The sequence below is a fragment of the Canis aureus genome, chromosome 35 (genome assembly GCF_053574225.1).
Source record: "Canis aureus isolate CA01 chromosome 35, VMU_Caureus_v.1.0, whole genome shotgun sequence".
NCBI classification, from domain to species: domain Eukaryota; kingdom Metazoa; phylum Chordata; class Mammalia; order Carnivora; family Canidae; genus Canis; species Canis aureus.
The window spans coordinates 32044931-32069061 of NC_135645.1; positions in this window are offsets into that span (position 1 = coordinate 32044931).

Consider the following 24131-nt stretch of genomic DNA (forward strand, 5'->3'; position numbering starts at 1 on the left):
TCGAAAATAATTGAATCGAATTGAATAAAAAATAATCAAATCGAGTCGAATGAAAAATAATTGGAATTGAATCGAATCGATAATCGAACCGAATCGAATCAAATCGAGTCGAATCGAAAATAATCGAATCGAATCAAATGGATTCAAAAACAATGAAATCGAATCGAATCGAAAAGAATCGAATTGAATCGAAAAGAATCAAACCGAATCAAAAAGAATCGAAAAGAATTGAATCAAGAAGAATCGAAATGAATTGAATCGAGTAGAATCAAATCGAAGCTAGGGTAAAAGAGTCGAATCGAATCAAAAATTATCTAAATCAATCCAATGAAATCCAAAAGAATTGAATCGAATCGAATCGAAAAGAATCGAATCGAAATGTAACAAATGGAATCCAAATGATCGAATCGAATCAAATCGAAAAGAATCGAATCGAAAAGAATCGAATTGAATTGAATCGATTCGAGAAGAATCGAATCGAAAAGAATCGAATCGTATCGAATCGAATCGAATCGAAAAGAATCGAATCGAAGAGAATATAATCGAAACGAAAAGAATCGAATCGAATCGAATCAAAAAGAATCGAATCGAAACGACAAGAGGCGAATCGAATCGAATCGAATCGAAAAGAATCGAATCGAAACGACAAGAGGCGAATCGAATCGAATCGAAAAGAATCAAATTGAAAAGAATCGAATCGAATTGAAAAGAATCGAATCGAAAAAATCGAATCGAATCGTATCGAATCGAAAAGAATCGAATCGAAAAGAATAGAATCGAATTGAATCGAATCGAAAAGAATCAATCGAATCGAATTGAATAGAAAAGAATCGAATAGATTCGAATCGACACGAATCGAAAAGAGTCGAAACGAATCGAATCGTATCAAAGCGAAAAGAATCGAATCGAATCGAACTGAATCGAAAAGAATCGAATCGAACAGACCGAAAAGAATCGAATCGAAGAGAATCGTATCGAATCGAATTGAATAGAACCGAAAGAATCGAATCGATTCCAATCGACCTGAATCGAAAAGAATCGAATCGAACAGTATCGAATCTAATTGAAATGAATCGAAAAAAATAAAATAGAAGAGAATCAAATCGAAACGAAAAGAATCGAATCGAATCGAATTGAAAAGAATTGAATCGAATCGAAAAGAATCGAATCGAAATGAAAAGAATCGAATCGAATCGATCGAAATGATCGAATTGAAAAGTATCGAGTTGAATCGAATCAAATCGAAAAGAATCAAATCGAATCGTATCGAATCAAAAAGAATCAAATCAAATCGAATCGAAAAGAATAGAATCGTATTTCATTGAATCAAAAAGAATTGAATCGAAAAGAATCGAGGCGAATCAAAACGAATCGAATCAAATCGAAAAGAACCGTATCAATTTGAATCGAAAATAATCGGATCGGATCTTATATACTTGAATCAAAAAGAATCGAGTCGATTCAAATCAAAAAAATCAAACCGAATAGAAAAGAATCGAATCGAAAAGAAAAGAATCGATTCAAATCGAAAACCGAAAGGAATCAAAACGATTCGAATGGATACGAAACGAATCGAATCGAAAATAATAGAATCGGATCGCACCGAATCGAAATGAAAATAATCAAATGGAATCGAATTGAAAATAACCGAATCAAATCAAATCGAAAATAATTGAAGCGGGGATCCCTGGGTGGCGCAGCGGTTTAGTGCCTGCCTTTGGCCCAGGGCGCGATCCTGGAGACCCGGGATCAAATCCCACATAGGGCTCCCGGTGCTTGGAGCTTGCTTCTCCCTCTGCCTATGTCTCTGCCTCTCTCTCTCTGTGACTATCATAAATAAATAAAAAATTTAGAAAAAAAAAGAAAATAATCGAAGCGAATCTAATAGAAAATAATCGATTCGCATTGAATCGAATCGAAAAACATCGAAATGAATTGAATTGAAAATAATGAAATCGAATGGAAAATAATCGAATCGAAAGTAATCTTACCGAATCGAAAATAATCGAATCGAATCGAATCGAAAATAATTGAACCGAGTCGATCGAATTGAGTTGAAAATAATCGAATCGAACCGAATTGAATCGAAAATAATCGAATCGAATCGAATAGAAAAGAATCGAATGGAATCGAAAAGAATCGAATCATATCGAATTGAATCGAAAAGAATCGAATCGTATCGAATGGAATCGAAAACAATCGAATCATATCGAATTGAATCGAAAAGAATCGAATGAAGAGAACCGAAAAGAATCGAATCGAATACAATCGAAAAGAATCGTATCGAATCGAATCGAATTGAATCGAAAAAATCGATTCTAATCGAATTGAATTGAATAGAACCGAATCGAACAGTACCGAGTCGAATTGATAAGATTCGAATCAAATAAAATCGAAAAGAATCTAATTGAAACGAAAAGAATCCAATCGAATCGAATTGAAAAGAATCGAATCGAAAAAATCGAATCGAAAAGAATCGAGTTGAGTTGAATCGAATCGAATCATATCGAATCGAAAAGAATCGAATCGAATCGAATGGAATTGAAAAGAATCGAATCGAACTGAATCGAAAAGAATCGAATCGAACTGAATAGAAAAGAATCGAATCGAAATGTAACAAATTGAATCCAAATGATCCAATCGAATCAAATCGAAAACAATCGAATCGAAACGAAAAGAATCGAATAGAATCGAACTGAAAATAATCGAATCGAATCGAATCGAACAGAATTGAATCGAACGAAAAGAATCTTATCGAATCGAATCGAAAAGAATCCAATCGAATCGAATGGAGAAGAATCAAATCGAACCGAATCGAAAAGAACTGAATCGAAAAGAATCGAATCGAAGAGAATCTAATCGAAACGAAAAGAATCAAATCGAATCCAAAAGAATAGAATCGAAACGAAAAGAGGCGAATCGAATCGAATCGAAAAGAAGCGAATAGAAAAAAATCGAATCGAATCGAATCGAAAAGAATCGAATTGAAAAGAATAGAATCGAAAAATTCGAATCGAATCAAATCGAAATGAATCGAATCGAATTAAATCGGTTGAAAAGATCGAATCAAAAAACATCAAAGAGAATCGAAACGAATCGAAACGAATCGAAACGAATCAAATCGAATTGAAAAGAATCGTATCAAATCAAATCTAAAAGAATCGAATCGAATCGAATCAAAAAGAATGGAATCGAATTGATTCGCATCGAAAAGAATCGATCGAATCGGATTGAATCGAAAAGAATCGAATCGAATCGAAGAATCGAATCGAATCGAATCGAAATGAATCGAAAAGAATCGAATCGAATCGAATCGAAAAGAATTGAATCGAAGAATATCAAATCGAATTGAAAAGAATTGACTCAAATCGAAAAGAATCGAATCGAAACACAAAGAATCGAATCGAATCGAATTCGAAAGAATCGAATTGAATTGAAATGAGAAGAATCGAATCGAATTGCATCGAATCGAAAATAATTGAATCGAATTGAATAAAAAATAATCAAATCGAGTCGAATGAAAAATAATTGGAATTGAATCGAATCGATAATCGAACCGAATCGAATCAAATCGAGTCGAATCGAAAATAATCGAATCGAATCAAATGGATTCAAAAACAATGAAATCGAATCGAATCGAAAAGAATCGAATTGAATCGAAAAGAATCAAACCGAATCAAAAGGAATCGAAAAGAATTGAATCAAGAAGAATCGAAATGAATTGAATCGAGTAGAATCAAATCGAAGCTAGGGTAAAAGAATCGAATCGAATCAAAAATTATCTAAATCAATCCAATGAAATCCAAAAGAATTGAATCGAATCGAATCGAAAAGAATCGAATCGAAATGTAACAAATGGAATCCAAATGATCGAATCGAATCAAATCGAAAAGAATCGAATCGAAAAGAATCGAATTGAATTGAATCGATTCGAGAAGAATCGAATCGAAAAGAATCGAATCGTATCGAATCGAATCGAATCGAAAAGAATCGAATCGAAGAGAATATAATCGAAACGAAAAGAATCGAATCGAATCGAATCAAAAAGAATCGAATCGAAACGACAAGAGGCGAATCGAATCGAATCGAAAAGAATCGAATCGAAACGACAAGAGGCGAATCGAATCGAATCGAAAAGAATCAAATTGAAAAGAATCGAATCGAATTGAAAAGAATCGAATCGAAAAAATCGAATCGAATCGTATCGAATCGAAAAGAATCGAATCGAAAAGAATAGAATCGAATGGAATCGAATCGAAAAGAATCAATCGAATCGAATTGAATAGAAAAGAATCGAATAGATTCGAATCGACACGAATCGAAAAGAGTCGAAACGAATCGAATCGTATCAAAGCGAAAAGAATCGAATCGAATCGAACTGAATCGAAAAGAATCGAATCGAACAGACCGAAAAGAATCGAATCGAAGAGAATCGTATCGAATCGAATTGAATAGAACCGAAAGAATCGAATCGATTCCAATCGACCTGAATCGAAAAGAATCGAATCGAACAGTATCGAATCGAATTGAAATGAATCGAAAAAAATAAAATAGAAGAGAATCAAATCGAAACGAAAAGAATCGAATCGAATCGAATTGAAAAGAATTGAATCGAATCGAAAAGAATCGAATCGAAATGAAAAGAATCGAATCGAATCGATCGAAATGATCGAATTGAAAAGTATCGAGTTGAATCGAATCAAATCGAAAAGAATCAAATCGAATCGTATCGAATCAAAAAGAATCAAATCAAATCGAATCGAAAAGAATAGAATCGTATTTCATTGAATCAAAAAGAATTGAATCGAAAAGAATCGAGGCGAATCAAAACGAATCGAATCAAATCGAAAAGAACCGTATCAATTTGAATCGAAAATAATCGGATCGGATCTTATATACTTGAATCAAAAAGAATCGAGTCGATTCAAATCAAAAAAATCAAACCGAATAGAAAAGAATCGAATCGAAAAGAAAAGAATCGATTCAAATCGAAAACCGAAAGGAATCAAAACGATTCGAATGGATACGAAACGAATCGAATCGAAAATAATAGAATCGGATCGCACCGAATCGAAATGAAAATAATCAAATGGAATCGAATTGAAAATAACCGAATCAAATCAAATCGAAAATAATTGAAGCGGGGATCCCTGGGTGGCGCAGCGGTTTAGTGCCTGCCTTTGGCCCAGGGCGCGATCCTGGAGACCCGGGATCAAATCCCACATAGGGCTCCCGGTGCTTGGAGCTTGCTTCTCCCTCTGCCTATGTCTCTGCCTCTCTCTCTCTGTGACTATCATAAATAAATAAAAAATTTAGAAAAAAAAAGAAAATAATCGAAGCGAATCTAATAGAAAATAATCGATTCGCATTGAATCGAATCGAAAAACATCGAAATGAATTGAATTGAAAATAATGAAATCGAATGGAAAATAATCGAATCGAAAGTAATCTTACCGAATCGAAAATAATCGAATCGAATCGAATCGAAAATAATTGAACCGAGTCGATCGAATTGAGTTGAAAATAATCGAATCGAACCGAATTGAATCGAAAATAATCGAATCGAATCGAATAGAAAAGAATCGAATGGAATCGAAAAGAATCGAATCATATCGAATTGAATCGAAAAGAATCGAATGAAGAGAACCGAAAAGAATCGAATCGAATACAATCGAAAAGAATCGTATCGAATCGAATCGAATTGAATCGAAAAAATCGATTCTAATCGAATTGAATTGAATAGAACCGAATCGAACAGTACCGAGTCGAATTGATAAGATTCGAATCAAATAAAATCGAAAAGAATCTAATTGAAACGAAAAGAATCCAATCGAATCGAATTGAAAGGAATCGAATCGAAAAAATCGAATCGAAAAGAATCGAGTTGAGTTGAATCGAATCGAATCATATCGAATCGAAAAGAATCGAATCGAATCGAATGGAATTGAAAAGAATCGAATCGAACTGAATCGAAAAGAATCGAATCGAACTGAATAGAAAAGAATCGAATCGAAATGTAACAAATTGAATCCAAATGATCGAATCGAATCAAATCGAAAACAATCGAATCGAAACGAAAAGAATCGAATAGAATCGAACTGAAAATAATCGAATCGAATCGAATCGAACAGAATTGAATCGAACGAAAAGAATCTTATCGAATCGAATCGAAAAGAATCGAATCGAATCGAATGGAGAAGAATCAAATCGAACCGAATCGAAAAGAACTGAATCGAAAAGAATCGAATCGAAGAGAATCTAATCGAAACGAAAAGAATCAAATCGAATCCAAAAGAATAGAATCGAAACGAAAAGAGGCGAATCGAATCGAATCGAAAAGAAGCGAATAGAAAAAAATCGAATCGAATCGAATCGAAAAGAATCGAATTGAAAAGAATAGAATCGAAAAATTCGAATCGAATCAAATCGAAATGAATCGAATCGAATTAAATCGGTTGAAAAGATCGAATCAAAAAACATCAAAGAGAATCGAAACGAATCGAAACGAATCGAAACGAATCAAATCGAATTGAAAAGAATCGTATCAAATCAAATCTAAAAGAATCGAATCGAATCGAATCAAAAAGAATGGAATCGAATTGATTCGCATCGAAAAGAATCGATCGAATCGGATTGAATCGAAAAGAATCGAATCGAATCGAATCGAAGAATCGAATCGAATCGAAATTAATCGAAAAGAATCGAATCGAATCGAATCGAAAAGAATTGAATCGAAGAATATCAAATCGAATTGAAAAGAATTGACTCAAATCGAAAAGAATCGAATCGAAACACAAAGAATCGAATCGAATCGAATTCGAAAGAATCGAATTGAATTGAAATGAGAAGAATCGAATCGAATTGCATCGAATCGAAAATAATTGAATCGAATTGAATAAAAAATAATCAAATCGAGTCGAATGAAAAATAATTGGAATTGAATCGAATCGATAATCGAACCGAATCGAATCAAATCGAGTCGAATCGAAAATAATCGAATCGAATCAAATGGATTCAAAAACAATGAAATCGAATCGAATCGAAAAGAATCGAATTGAATCGAAAAGAATCAAACCGAATCAAAAGGAATCGAAAAGAATTGAATCAAGAAGAATCGAAATGAATTGAATCGAGTAGAATCAAATCGAAGCTAGGGTAAAAGAATCGAATCGAATCAAAAATTATCTAAATCAATCCAATGAAATCCAAAAGAATTGAATCGAATCGAATCGAAAAGAATCGAATCGAAATGTAACAAATGGAATCCAAATGATCGAATCGAATCAAATCGAAAAGAATCGAATCGAAAAGAATCGAATTGAATTGAATCGATTCGAGAAGAATCGAATCGAAAAGAATCGAATCGTATCGAATCGAATCGAATCGAAAAGAATCGAATCGAAGAGAATATAATCGAAACGAAAAGAATCGAATCGAATCGAATCAAAAAGAATCGAATCGAAACGACAAGAGGCGAATCGAATCGAATCGAAAAGAATCGAATCGAAACGACAAGAGGCGAATCGAATCGAATCGAAAAGAATCAAATTGAAAAGAATCGAATCGAATTGAAAAGAATCGAATCGAAAAAATCGAATCGAATCGTATCGAATCGAAAAGAATCGAATCGAAAAGAATAGAATCGAATGGAATCGAATCGAAAAGAATCAATCGAATCGAATTGAATAGAAAAGAATCAAATAGATTCGAATCGACACGAATCGAAAAGAGTCGAAACGAATCGAATCGTATCAAAGCGAAAAGAATCGAATCGAATCGAACTGAATCGAAAAGAATCGAATCGAACAGACCGAAAAGAATCGAATCGAAGAGAATCGTATCGAATCGAATTGAATAGAACCGAAAGAATCGAATCGATTCCAATCGACCTGAATCGAAAAGAATCGAATCGAACAGTATCGAATCTAATTGAAATGAATCGAAAAAAATAAAATAGAAGAGAATCAAATCGAAACGAAAAGAATCGAATCGAATCGAATTGAAAAGAATTGAATCGAATCGAAAAGAATCGAATCGAAATGAAAAGAATCGAATCGAATCGATCGAAATGATCGAATTGAAAAGTATCGAGTTGAATCGAATCAAATCGAAAAGAATCAAATCGAATCGTATCGAATCAAAAAGAATCAAATCAAATCGAATCGAAAAGAATAGAATCGTATTTCATTGAATCAAAAAGAATTGAATCGAAAAGAATCGAGGCGAATCAAAACGAATCGAATCAAATCGAAAAGAACCGTATCAATTTGAATCGAAAATAATCGGATCGGATCTTATATACTTGAATCAAAAAGAATCGAGTCGATTCAAATCAAAAAAATCAAACCGAATAGAAAAGAATCGAATCGAAAAGAAAAGAATCGATTCAAATCGAAAACCGAAAGGAATCAAAACGATTCGAATGGATACGAAACGAATCGAATCGAAAATAATAGAATCGGATCGCACCGAATCGAAATGAAAATAATCAAATGGAATCGAATTGAAAATAACCGAATCAAATCAAATCGAAAATAATTGAAGCGGGGATCCCTGGGTGGCGCAGCGGTTTAGTGCCTGCCTTTGGCCCAGGGCGCGATCCTGGAGACCCGGGATCAAATCCCACATAGGGCTCCCGGTGCTTGGAGCTTGCTTCTCCCTCTGCCTATGTCTCTGCCTCTCTCTCTCTGTGACTATCATAAATAAATAAAAAATTTAGAAAAAAAAAGAAAATAATCGAAGCGAATCTAATAGAAAATAATCGATTCGCATTGAATCGAATCGAAAAACATCGAAATGAATTGAATTGAAAATAATGAAATCGAATGGAAAATAATCGAATCGAAAGTAATCTTACCGAATCGAAAATAATCGAATCGAATCGAATCGAAAATAATTGAACCGAGTCGATCGAATTGAGTTGAAAATAATCGAATCGAACCGAATTGAATCGAAAATAATCGAATCGAATCGAATAGAAAAGAATCGAATGGAATCGAAAAGAATCGAATCATATCGAATTGAATCGAAAAGAATCGAATCGTATCGAATGGAATCGAAAACAATCGAATCATATCGAATTGAATCGAAAAGAATCGAATGAAGAGAACCGAAAAGAATCGAATCGAATACAATCGAAAAGAATCGTATCGAATCGAATCGAATTGAATCGAAAAAATCGATTCTAATCGAATTGAATTGAATAGAACCGAATCGAACAGTACCGAGTCGAATTGATAAGATTCGAATCAAATAAAATCGAAAAGAATCTAATTGAAACGAAAAGAATCCAATCGAATCGAATTGAAAGGAATCGAATCGAAAAAATCGAATCGAAAAGAATCGAGTTGAGTTGAATCGAATCGAATCATATCGAATCGAAAAGAATCGAATCGAATCGAATGGAATTGAAAAGAATCGAATCGAACTGAATCGAAAAGAATCGAATCGAACTGAATAGAAAAGAATCGAATCGAAATGTAACAAATTGAATCCAAATGATCGAATCGAATCAAATCGAAAACAATCGAATCGAAACGAAAAGAATCGAATAGAATCGAACTGAAAATAATCGAATCGAATCGAATCGAACAGAATTGAATCGAACGAAAAGAATCTTATCGAATCGAATCGAAAAGAATCGAATCGAATCGAATGGAGAAGAATCAAATCGAACCGAATCGAAAAGAACTGAATCGAAAAGAATCGAATCGAAGAGAATCTAATCGAAACGAAAAGAATCAAATCGAATCCAAAAGAATAGAATCGAAACGAAAAGAGGCGAATCGAATCGAATCGAAAAGAAGCGAATAGAAAAAAATCGAATCGAATCGAATCGAAAAGAATCGAATTGAAAAGAATAGAATCGAAAAATTCGAATCGAATCAAATCGAAATGAATCGAATCGAATTAAATCGGTTGAAAAGATCGAATCAAAAAACATCAAAGAGAATCGAAACGAATCGAAACGAATCGAAACGAATCAAATCGAATTGAAAAGAATCGTATCAAATCAAATCTAAAAGAATCGAATCGAATCGAATCAAAAAGAATGGAATCGAATTGATTCGCATCGAAAAGAATCGATCGAATCGGATTGAATCGAAAAGAATCGAATCGAATCGAATCGAAGAATCGAATCGAATCGAATCGAAATTAATCGAAAAGAATCGAATCGAATCGAATCGAAAAGAATTGAATCGAAGAATATCAAATCGAATTGAAAAGAATTGACTCAAATCGAAAAGAATCGAATCGAAACACAAAGAATCGAATCGAATCGAATTCGAAAGAATCGAATTGAATTGAAATGAGAAGAATCGAATCGAATTGCATCGAATCGAAAATAATTGAATCGAATTGAATAAAAAATAATCAAATCGAGTCGAATGAAAAATACTTGGAATTGAATCGAATCGATAATCGAACCGAATCGAATCAAATCGAGTCGAATCGAAAATAATCGAATCGAATCAAATGGATTCAAAAACAATGAAATCGAATCGAATCGAAAAGAATCGAATTGAATCGAAAAGAATCAAACCGAATCAAAAAGAATCGAAAAGAATTGAATCAAGAAGAATCGAAATGAATTGAATCGAGTAGAATCAAATCGAAGCTAGGGTAAAAGAGTCGAATCGAATCAAAAATTATCTAAATCAATCCAATGAAATCCAAAAGAATTGAATCGAATCGAATCGAAAAGAATCGAATCGAAATGTAACAAATGGAATCCAAATGATCGAATCGAATCAAATCGAAAAGAATCGAATCGAAAAGAATCGAATTGAATTGAATCGATTCGAGAAGAATCGAATCGAAAAGAATCGAATCGTATCGAATCGAATCGAATCGAAAAGAATCGAATCGAAGAGAATCAAATCGAAACGAAAAGAATCGAATCGAATCGAATTGAAAAGAATTGAATCGAATCGAAAAGAATCGAATCGAAATGAAAAGAATCGAATCGAATCGATCGAAATGATCGAATTGAAAAGTATCGAGTTGAATCGAATCAAATCGAAAAGAATCAAATCGAATCGTATCGAATCAAAAAGAATCAAATCAAATCGAATCGAAAAGAATAGAATCGTATTTCATTGAATCAAAAAGAATTGAATCGAAAAGAATCGAGGCGAATCAAAACGAATCGAATCAAATCGAAAAGAACCGTATCAATTTGAATCGAAAATAATCGGATCGGATCTTATATACTTGAATCAAAAAGAATCGAGTCGATTCAAATCAAAAAAATCAAACCGAATAGAAAAGAATCGAATCGAAAAGAAAAGAATCGATTCAAATCGAAAACCGAAAGGAATCAAAACGATTCGAATGGATACGAAACGAATCGAATCGAAAATAATAGAATCGGATCGCACCGAATCGAAATGAAAATAATCAAATGGAATCGAATTGAAAATAACCGAATCAAATCAAATCGAAAATAATTGAAGCGGGGATCCCTGGGTGGCGCAGCGGTTTAGTGCCTGCCTTTGGCCCAGGGCGCGATCCTGGAGACCCGGGATCAAATCCCACATAGGGCTCCCGGTGCTTGGAGCTTGATTCTCCCTCTGCCTATGTCTCTGCCTCTCTCTCTCTGTGACTATCATAAATAAATAAAAAATTTAGAAAAAAAAGAAAATAATCGAAGCGAATCTAATAGAAAATAATCGATTCGCATTGAATCGAATCGAAAAACATCGAAATGAATTGAATTGAAAATAATGAAATCGAATGGAAAATAATCGAATCGAAAGTAATCTTACCAAATCGAAAATAATCGAATCGAATCGAATCGAATCGAAAATAATTGAACCGAGTCGATCGAATTGAGTTGAAAATAATCGAATCGAACCGAATTGAATCGAAAATAATCGAATCGAATCGAATAGAAAAGAATCGAATGGAATCGAAAAGAATCGAATCATATCGAATTGAATCGAAAAGAATCGAATGAAGAGAACCGAAAAGAATCGAATCGAATACAATCGAAAAGAATCGTATCGAATCGAATCGAATTGAATCGAAAAAATCGATTCTAATCGAATTGAATTGAATAGAACCGAATCGAACAGTACCGAGTCGAATTGATAAGATTCGAATCAAATAAAATCGAAAAGAATCTAATTGAAACGAAAAGAATCCAATCGAATCGAATTGAAAAGAATCGAATCGAAAAAATCGAATCGAAAAGAATCGAGTTGAGTTGAATCGAATCGAATCATATCGAATCGAAAAGAATCGAATCGAATCGAATGGAATTGAAAAGAATCGAATCGAACTGAATCGAAAAGAATCGAATCGAACTGAATAGAAAAGAATCGAATCGAAATGTAACAAATTGAATCCAAATGATCGAATCGAATCAAATCGAAAACAATCGAATCGAAACGAAAAGAATCGAATAGAATCGAACTGAAAATAATCGAATCGAATCGAATCGAACAGAATTGAATCGAACGAAAAGAATCTTATCGAATCGAATCGAAAAGAATCGAATCGAATCGAATGGAGAAGAATCAAATCGAACCGAATCGAAAAGAACTGAATCGAAAAGAATCGAATCGAAGAGAATCTAATCGAAACGAAAAGAATCAAATCGAATCCAAAAGAATAGAATCGAAACGAAAAGAGGCGAATCGAATCGAATCGAAAAGAAGCGAATAGAAAAAAATCGAATCGAATCGAATCGAAAAGAATCGAATTGAAAAGAATAGAATCGAAAAATTCGAATCGAATCAAATCGAAATGAATCGAATCGAATTAAATCGGTTGAAAAGATCGAATCAAAAAACATCAAAGAGAATCGAAACGAATCTAAAGGAATCGAAACGAATCAAATCGAATTGAAAAGAATCGTATCAAATCAAATCTAAAAGAATCGAATCGAATCGAATCAAAAAGAATGGAATCGAATTGATTCGCATCGAAAAGAATCGATCGAATCGGATTGAATCGAAAAGAATCGAATCGAATCGAATCGAAGAATCGAATCGAATCGAAATTAATCGAAAAGAATCGAATCGAATCGAATCGAAAAGAATTGAATCGAAGAATATCAAATCGAATTGAAAAGAATTGACTCAAATCGAAAAGAATCGAATCGAAACACAAAGAATCGAATCGAATCGAATTCGAAAGAATCGAATTGAATTGAAATGAGAAGAATCGAATCGAATTGCATCGAATCGAAAATAATTGAATCGAATTGAATAAAAAATAATCAAATCGAGTCGAATGAAAAATAATTGGAATTGAATCGAATCGATAATCGAACCGAATCGAATCAAATCGAGTCGAATCGAAAATAATCGAATCGAATCAAATGGATTCAAAAACAATGAAATCGAATCGAATCGAAAAGAATCGAATTGAATCGAAAAGAATCAAACCGAATCAAAAGGAATCGAAAAGAATTGAATCAAGAAGAATCGAAATGAATTGAATCGAGTAGAATCAAATCGAAGCTAGGGTAAAAGAATCGAATCGAATCAAAAATTATCTAAATCAATCCAATGAAATCCAAAAGAATTGAATCGAATCGAATCGAAAAGAATCGAATCGAAATGTAACAAATGGAATCCAAATGATCGAATCGAATCAAATCGAAAAGAATCGAATCGAAAAGAATCGAATTGAATTGAATCGATTCGAGAAGAATCGAATCGAAAAGAATCGAATCGTATCGAATCGAATCGAATCGAAAAGAATCGAATCGAAGAGAATATAATCGAAACGAAAAGAATCGAATCGAATCGAATCAAAAAGAATCGAATCGAAACGACAAGAGGCGAATCGAATCGAATCGAAAAGAATCGAATCGAAACGACAAGAGGCGAATCGAATCGAATCGAAAAGAATCAAATTGAAAAGAATCGAATCGAATTGAAAAGAATCGAATCGAAAAAATCGAATCGAATCGTATCGAATCGAAAAGAATCGAATCGAAAAGAATAGAATCGAATGGAATCGAATCGAAAAGAATCAATCGAATCGAATTGAATAGAAAAGAATCAAATAGATTCGAATCGACACGAATCGAAAAGAGTCGAAACGAATCGAATCGTATCAAAGCGAAAAGAATCGAATCGAATCGAACTGAATCGAAAAGAATCGAATCGAACAGACCGAAAAGAATCGAATCGAAGAGAATCGTATCGAATCGAATTGAATAGAACCGAAAGAATCGAATCGATTCCAATCGACCTGAATCGAAAAGAATCGAATCGAACAGTATCGAATCTAATTGAAATGAATCGAAAAAAATAAAATAGAAGAGAATCAAATCGAAACGAAAAGAATCGAATCGAATCGAATTGAAAAGAATTGAATCGAATCGAAAAGAATCGAATCGAAATGAAAAGAATCGAATCGAATCGATCGAAATGATCGAATTGAAAAGTATCGAGTTGAATCGAATCAAATCGAAAAGAATCAAATCGAATCGTATCGAATCAAAAAGAATCAAATCAAATCGAATCGAAAAGAATAGAATCGTATTTCATTGAATCAAAAAGAATTGAATCGAAAAGAATCGAGGCGAATCAAAACGAATCGAATCAAATCGAAAAGAACCGTATCAATTTGAATCGAAAATAATCGGATCGGATCTTATATACTTGAATCAAAAAGAATCGAGTCGATTCAAATCAAAAAAATCAAACCGAATAGAAAAGAATCGAATCGAAAAGAAAAGAATCGATTCAAATCGAAAACCGAAAGGAATCAAAACGATTCGAATGGATACGAAACGAATCGAATCGAAAATAATAGAATCGGATCGCACCGAATCGAAATGAAAATAATCAAATGGAATCGAATTGAAAATAACCGAATCAAATCAAATCGAAAATAATTGAAGCGGGGATCCCTGGGTGGCGCAGCGGTTTAGTGCCTGCCTTTGGCCCAGGGCGCGATCCTGGAGACCCGGGATCAAATCCCACATAGGGCTCCCGGTGCTTGGAGCTTGCTTCTCCCTCTGCCTATGTCTCTGCCTCTCTCTCTCTGTGACTATCATAAATAAATAAAAAATTTAGAAAAAAAAAGAAAATAATCGAAGCGAATCTAATAGAAAATAATCGATTCGCATTGAATCGAATCGAAAAACATCGAAATGAATTGAATTGAAAATAATGAAATCAAATGGAAAATAATCGAATCGAAAGTAATCTTACCGAATCGAAAATAATCGAATCGAATCGAATCGAAAATAATTGAACCGAGTCGATCGAATTGAGTTGAAAATAATCGAATCGAACCGAATTGAATCGAAAATAATCGAATCGAATCGAATAGAAAAGAATCGAATGGAATCGAAAAGAATCGAATCATATCGAATTGAATCGAAAAGAATCGAATCGTATCGAATGGAATCGAAAACAATCGAATCATATCGAATTGAATCGAATAGAATCGAATGAAGAGAACCGAAAAGAATCGAATCGAATACAATCGAAAAGAATCGTATCGAATCGAATCGAATTGAATCGAAAAAATCGATTCTAATCGAATTGAATTGAATAGAACCGAATCGAACAGTACCGAGTCGAATTGATAAGATTCGAATCAAATAAAATCGAAAAGAATCTAATTGAAACGAAAAGAATCCAATCGAATCGAATTGAAAGGAATCGAATCGAAAAAATCGAATCGAAAAGAATCGAGTTGAGTTGAATCGAATCGAATCATATCGAATCGAAAAGAATCGAATCGAATCGAATGGAATTGAAAAGAATCGAATCGAACTGAATCGAAAAGAATCGAATCGAACTGAATAGAAAAGAATCGAATCGAAATGTAACAAATTGAATCCAAATGATCGAATCGAATCAAATCGAAAACAATCGAATCGAAACGAAAAGAATCGAATAGAATCGAACTGAAAATAATCGAATCGAATCGAATCGAACAGAATTGAATCGAACGAAAAGAATCTTATCGAATCGAATCGAAAAGAATCGAATCGAATCGAATGGAGAAGAATCAAATCGAACCGAATCGAAAAGAACTGAATCGAAAAGAATCGAATCGAAGAGAATCTAATCGAAACGAAAAGAATCAAATCGAATCCAAAAGAATAGAATCGAAACGAAAAGAGGCGAATCGAATCGAATCGAAAAGAAGCGAATAGAAAAAAATCGAATCGAATCGAATCGAAAAGAATCGAATTGAAAAGAATAGAATCGAAAAATTCGAATCGAATCAAATCGAAATGAATCGAATCGAATTAAATCGGTTGAAAAGATCGAATCAAAAAACATCAAAGAGAATCGAAACGAATCGAAACGAATCGAAACGAATCAAATCGAATTGAAAAGAATCGTATCAAATCAAATCTAAAAGAATCGAATCGAATCGAATCAAAAAGAATGGAATCGAATTGATTCGCATCGAAAAGAATCGATCGAATCGGATTGAATCGAAAAGAATCGAATCGAATCGAATCGAAGAATCGAATCGAATCGAATCGAAATTAATCGAAAAGAATCGAATCGAATCGAATCGAAAAGAATTGAATCGAAGAATATCAAATCGAATTGAAAAGAATTGACTCAAATCGAAAAGAATCGAATCGAAACACAAAGAATCGAATCGAATCGAATTCGAAAGAATCGAATTGAATTGAAATGAGAAGAATCGAATCGAATTGCATCGAATCGAAAATAATTGAATCGAATTGAATAAAAAATAATCAAATCGAGTCGAATGAAAAATAATTGGAATTGAATCGAATCGATAATCGAACCGAATCGAATCAAATCGAGTCGAATCGAAAATAATCGAATCGAATCAAATGGATTCAAAAACAATGAAATCGAATCGAATCGAAAAGAATCGAATTGAATCAAAAAGAATCAAACCGAATCAAAAGGAATCGAAAAGAATTGAATCAAGAAGAATCGAAATGAATTGAATCGAGTAGAATCAAATCGAAGCTAGGGTAAAAGAATCGAATCGAATCAAAAATTATCTAAATCAATCCAATGAAATCCAAAAGAATTGAATCGAATCGAATCGAAAAGAATCGAATCGAAATGTAACAAATGGAATCCAAATGATCGAATCGAATCAAATCGAAAAGAATCGAATCGAAAAGAATCGAATTGAATTGAATCGATTCGAGAAGAATCGAATCGAAAAGAATCGAATCGTATCGAATCGAATCGAATCGAAAAGAATCGAATCGAAGAGAATCAAATCGAAACGAAAAGAATCGAATCGAATCGAATTGAAAAGAATTGAATCGAATCGAAAAGAATCGAATCGAAATGAAAAGAATCGAATCGAATCGATCGAAATGATCGAATTGAAAAGTATCGAGTTGAATCGAATCAAATCGAAAAGAATCAAATCGAATCGTATCGAATCAAAAAGAATCAAATCAAATCGAATCGAAAAGAATAGAATCGTATTTCATTGAATCAAAAAGAATTGAATCGAAAAGAATCGAGGCGAATCAAAACGAATCGAATCAAATCGAAAAGAACCGTATCAATTTGAATCGAAAATAATCGGATCGGATCTTATATACTTGAATCAAAAAGAATCGAGTCGATTCAAATCAAAAAAATCAAACCGAATAGAAAAGAATCGAATCGAAAAGAAAAGAATCGATTCAAATCGAAAACCGAAAGGAATCAAAACGATTCGAATGGATACGAAACGAATCGAATCGAAAATAATAGAATCGGATCGCACCGAATCGAAATGAAAATAATCAAATGGAATCGAATTGAAAATAACCGAATCAAATCAAATCGAAAATAATTGAAGCGGGGATCCCTGGGTGGCGCAGCGGTTTAGTGCCTGCCTTTGGCCCAGGGCGCGATCCTGGAGACCCGGGATCAAATCCCACATAGGGCTCCCGGTGCTTGGAGCTTGCTTCTCCCTCTGCCTATGTCTCTGCCTCTCTCTCTCTGTGACTATCATAAATAAATAAAAAATTTAGAAAAAAAAGAAAATAATCGAAGCGAATCTAATAGAAAATAATCGATTCGCATTGAATCGAATCGAAAAACATCGAAATGAATTGAATTGAAAATAATGAAATCGAATGGAAAATAATCGAATCGAAAGTAATCTTACCGAATCGAAAATAATCGAATCGAATCGAATCGAAAATAATTGAACCGAGTCGATCGAATTGAGTTGAAAATAATCGAATCGAACCGAATTGAATCGAAAATAATCGAATCGAATCGAATAGAAAAGAATCGAATGGAATCGAAAAGAATCGAATCATATCGAATTGAATCGAAAAGAATCGAATCGTATCGAATGGAATCGAAAACAATCGAATCATATCGAATTGAATCGAAAAGAATCGAATGAAGAGAACCGAAAAGAATCGAATCGAATACAATCGAAAAGAATCGTATCGAATCGAATCGAATTGAATCGAAAAAATCGATTCTAATCGAATTGAATTGAATAGAACCGAATCGAACAGTACCGAGTCGAATTGATAAGATTCGAATCAAATAAAATCGAAAAGAATCTAATTGAAACGAAAAGAATCCAATCGAATCGAATTGAAAGGAATCGAATCGAAAAAATCGAATCGAAAAGAATCGAGTTGAGTTGAATCGAATCGAATCATATCGAATCGAAAAGAATCGAATCGAATCGAATGGAATTGAAAAGAATCGAATCGAACTGAATCGAAAAGAATCGAATCGAACTGAATAGAAAAGAATCGAATCGAAATGTAACAAATTGAATCCAAATGATCGAATCGAATCAAATCGAAAACAATCGAATCGAAACGAAAAGAATCGAATAGAATCGAACTGAAAATAATCGAATCGAATCGAATCGAACAGAATTGAATCGAACGAAAAGAATCTTATCGAATCGAATCGAAAAGAATCGAATCGAATCGAATGGAGAAGAATCAAATCGAACCGAATCGAAAAGAACTGAATCGAAAAGAATCGAATCGAAGAGAATCTAATCGAAACGAAAAGAATCAAATCGAATCCAAAAGAATAGAATCGAAACGAAAAGAGGCGAATCGAATCGAATCGAAAAGAAGCGAATAGAAAAAAATCGAATCGAATCGAATCGAAAAGAATCGAATTGAAAAGAATAGAATCGAAAAATTCGAATCGAATCAAATCGAAATGAATCGAATCGAATTAAATCGGTTGAAAAGATCGAATCAAAAAACATCAAAGAGAATCGAAACGAATCGAAACGAATCGAAACGAATCAAATCGAATTGAAAAGAATCGTATCAAATCAAATCTAAAAGAATCGAATCGAATCGAATCAAAAAGAATGGAATCGAATTGATTCGCATCGAAAAGAATCGATCGAATCGGATTGAATCGAAAAGAATCGAATCGAATCGAATCGAAGAATCGAATCGAATCGAATCGAAATTAATCGAAAAGAATCGAATCGAATCGAATCGAAAAGAATTGAATCGAAGAATATCAAATCGAATTGAAAAGAATTGACTCAAATCGAAAAGAATCGAATCGAAACACAAAGAATCGAATCGAATCGAATTCGAAAGAATCGAATTGAATTGAAATGAGAAGAATCGAATCGAATTGCATCGAATCGAAAATAATTGAATCGAATTGAATAAAAAATAATCAAATCGAGTCGAATGAAAAATAATTGGAATTGAATCGAATCGATAATCGAACCGAATCGAATCAAATCGAGTCGAATCGAAAATAATCGAATCGAATCAAATGGATTCAAAAACAATGAAATCGAATCGAATCGAAAAGAATCGAATTGAATCGAAAAGAATCAAACCGAATCAAAAAGAATCGAAAAGAATTGAATCAAGAAGAATCGAAATGAATTGAATCGAGTAGAATCAAATCGAAGCTAGGGTAAAAGAGTCGAATCGAATCAAAAATTATCTAAATCAATCCAATGAAATCCAAAAGAATTGAATCGAATCGAATCGAAAAGAATCGAATCGAAATGTAACAAATGGAATCCAAATGATCGAATCGAATCAAATCGAAAAGAATCGAATCGAAAAGAATCGAATTGAATTGAATCGATTCGAGAAGAATCGAATCGAAAAGAATCGAATCGTATCGAATCGAATCGAATCGAAAAGAATCGAATCGAAGAGAATCAAATCGAAACGAAAAGAATCGAATCGAATCGAATTGAAAAGAATTGAATCGAATCGAAAAGAATCGAATCGAAATGAAAAGAATCGAATCGAATCGATCGAAATGATCGAATTGAAAAGTATCGAGTTGAATCGAATCAAATCGAAAAGAATCAAATCGAATCGTATCGAATCAAAAAGAATCAAATCAAATCGAATCGAAAAGAATAGAATCGTATTTCATTGAATCAAAAAGAATTGAATCGAAAAGAATCGAGGCGAATCAAAACGAATCGAATCAAATCGAAAAGAACCGTATCAATTTGAATCGAAAATAATCGGATCGGATCTTATATACTTGAATCAAAAAGAATCGAGTCGATTCAAATCAAAAAAATCAAACCGAATAGAAAAGAATCGAATCGAAAAGAAAAGAATCGATTCAAATCGAAAACCGAAAGGAATCAAAACGATTCGAATGGATACGAAACGAATCGAATCGAAAATAATAGAATCGGATCGCACCGAATCGAAATGAAAATAATCAAATGGAATCGAATTGAAAATAACCGAATCAAATCAAATCGAAAATAATTGAAGCGGGGATCCCTGGGTGGCGCAGCGGTTTAGTGCCTGCCTTTGGCCCAGGGCGCGATCCTGGAGACCCGGGATCAAATCCCACATAGGGCTCCCGGTGCTTGGAGCTTGCTTCTCCCTCTGCCTATGTCTCTGCCTCTCTCTCTCTGTGACTATCATAAATAAATAAAAAATTTAGAAAAAAAAAGAAAATAATCGAAGCGAATCTAATAGAAAATAATCGATTCGCATTGAATCGAATCGAAAAACATCGAAATGAATTGAATTGAAAATAATGAAATCGAATGGAAAATAATCGAATCGAAAGTAATCTTACCGAATCGAAAATAATCGAATCGAATCGAATCGAAAATAATTGAACCGAGTCGATCGAATTGAGTTGAAAATAATCGAATCGAACCGAATTGAATCGAAAATAATCGAATCGAATCGAATAGAAAAGAATCGAATGGAATCGAAAAGAATCGAATCATATCGAATTGAATCGAAAAGAATCGAATCGTATCGAATGGAATCGAAAACAATCGAATCATATCGAATTGAATCGAAAAGAATCGAATGAAGAGAACCGAAAAGAATCGAATCGAATACAATCGAAAAGAATCGTATCGAATCGAATCGAATTGAATCGAAAAAATCGATTCTAATCGAATTGAATTGAATAGAACCGAATCGAACAGTACCGAGTCGAATTGATAAGATTCGAATCAAATAAAATCGAAAAGAATCTAATTGAAACGAAAAGAATCCAATCGAATCGAATTGAAAGGAATCGAATCGAAAAAATCGAATCGAAAAGAATCGAGTTGAGTTGAATCGAATCGAATCATATCGAATCGAAAAGAATCGAATCGAATCGAATGGAATTGAAAAGAATCGAATCGAACTGAATCGAAAAGAATCGAATCGAACTGAATAGAAAAGAATCGAATCGAAATGTAACAAATTGAATCCAAATGATCGAATCGAATCAAATCGAAAACAATCGAATCGAAACGAAAAGAATCGAATAGAATCGAACTGAAAATAATCGAATCGAATCGAATCGAACAGAATTGAATCGAACGAAAAGAATCTTATCGAATCGAATCGAAAAGAATCGAATCGAATCGAATGGAGAAGAATCAAATCGAACCGAATCGAAAAGAACTGAATCGAAAAGAATCGAATCGAAGAGAATCTAATCGAAACGAAAAGAATCAAATCGAATCCAAAAGAATAGAATCGAAACGAAAAGAGGCGAATCGAATCGAATCGAAAAGAAGCGAATAGAAAAAAATCGAATCGAATCGAATCGAAAAGAATCGAATTGAAAAGAATAGAATCGAAAAATTCGAATCGAATCAAATCGAAATGAATCGAATCGAATTAAATCGGTTGAAAAGATCGAATCAAAAAACATCAAAGAGAATCGAAACGAATCGAAACGAATCGAAACGAATCAAATCGAATTGAAAAGAATCGTATCAAATCAAATCTAAAAGAATCGAATCGAATCGAATCAAAAAGAATGGAATCGAATTGATTCGCATCGAAAAGAATCGATCGAATCGGATTGAATCGAAAAGAATCGAATCGAATCGAATCGAAGAATCGAATCGAATCGAATCGAAATTAATCGAAAAGAATCGAATCGAATCGAATCGAAAAGAATTGAATCGAAGAATATCAAATCGAATTGAAAAGAATTGACTCAAATCGAAAAGAATCGAATCGAAACACAAAGAATCGAATCGAATCGAATTCGAAAGAATCGAATTGAATTGAAATGAGAAGAATCGAATCGAATTGCATCGAATCGAAAATAATTGAATCGAATTGAATAAAAAATAATCAAATCGAGTCGAATGAAAAATAATTGGAATTGAATCGAATCGATAATCGAACCGAATCGAATCAAATCGAGTCGAATCGAAAATAATCGAATCGAATCAAATGGATTCAAAAACAATGAAATCGAATCGAATCGAAAAGAATCGAATTGAATCAAAAAGAATCAAACCGAATCAAAAGGAATCGAAAAGAATTGAATCAAGAAGAATCGAAATGAATTGAATCGAGTAGAATCAAATCGAAGCTAGGGTAAAAGAATCGAATCGAATCAAAAATTATCTAAATCAATCCAATGAAATCCAAAAGAATTGAATCGAATCGAATCGAAAAGAATCGAATCGAAATGTAACAAATGGAATCCAAATGATCGAATCGAATCAAATCGAAAAGAATCGAATCGAAAAGAATCGAATTGAATTGAATCGATTCGAGAAGAATCGAATCGAAAAGAATCGAATCGTATCGAATCGAATCGAATCGAAAAGAATCGAATCGAAGAGAATCAAATCGAAACGAAAAGAATCGAATCGAATCGAATTGAAAAGAATTGAATCGAATCGAAAAGAATCGAATCGAAATGAAAAGAATCGAATCGAATCGATCGAAATGATCGAATTGAAAAGTATCGAGTTGAATCGAATCAAATCGAAAAGAATCAAATCGAATCGTATCGAATCAAAAAGAATCAAATCAAATCGAATCGAAAAGAATAGAATCGTATTTCATTGAATCAAAAAGAATTGAATCGAAAAGAATCGAGGCGAATCAAAACGAATCGAATCAAATCGAAAAGAACCGTATCAATTTGAATCGAAAATAATCGGATCGGATCTTATATACTTGAATCAAAAAGAATCGAGTCGATTCAAATCAAAAAAATCAAACCGAATAGAAAAGAATCGAATCGAAAAGAAAAGAATCGATTCAAATCGAAAACCGAAAGGAATCAAAACGATTCGAATGGATACGAAACGAATCGAATCGAAAATAATAGAATCGGATCGCACCGAATCGAAATGAAAATAATCAAATGGAATCGAATTGAAAATAACCGAATCAAATCAAATCGAAAATAATTGAAGCGGGGATCCCTGGGTGGCGCAGCGGTTTAGTGCCTGCCTTTGGCCCAGGGCGCGATCCTGGAGACCCGGGATCAAATCCCACATAGGGCTCCCGGTGCTTGGAGCTTGCTTCTCCCTCTGCCTATGTCTCTGCCTCTCTCTCTCTGTGACTATCATAAATAAATAAAAAATTTAGAAAAAAAAAGAAAATAATCGAAGCGAATCTAATAGAAAATAATCGATTCGCATTGAATCGAATCGAAAAACATCGAAATGAATTGAATTGAAAATAATGAAATCGAATGGAAAATAATCGAATCGAAAGTAATCTTACCGAATCGAAAATAATCGAATCGAATCGAATCGAAAATAATTGAACCGAGTCGATCGAATTGAGTTGAAAATAATCGAATCGAACCGAATTGAATCGAAAATAATCGAATCGAATCGAATAGAAAAGAATCGAATGGAATCGAAAAGAATCGAATCATATCGAATTGAATCGAAAAGAATCGAATCGTATCGAATGGAATCGAAAACAATCGAATCATATC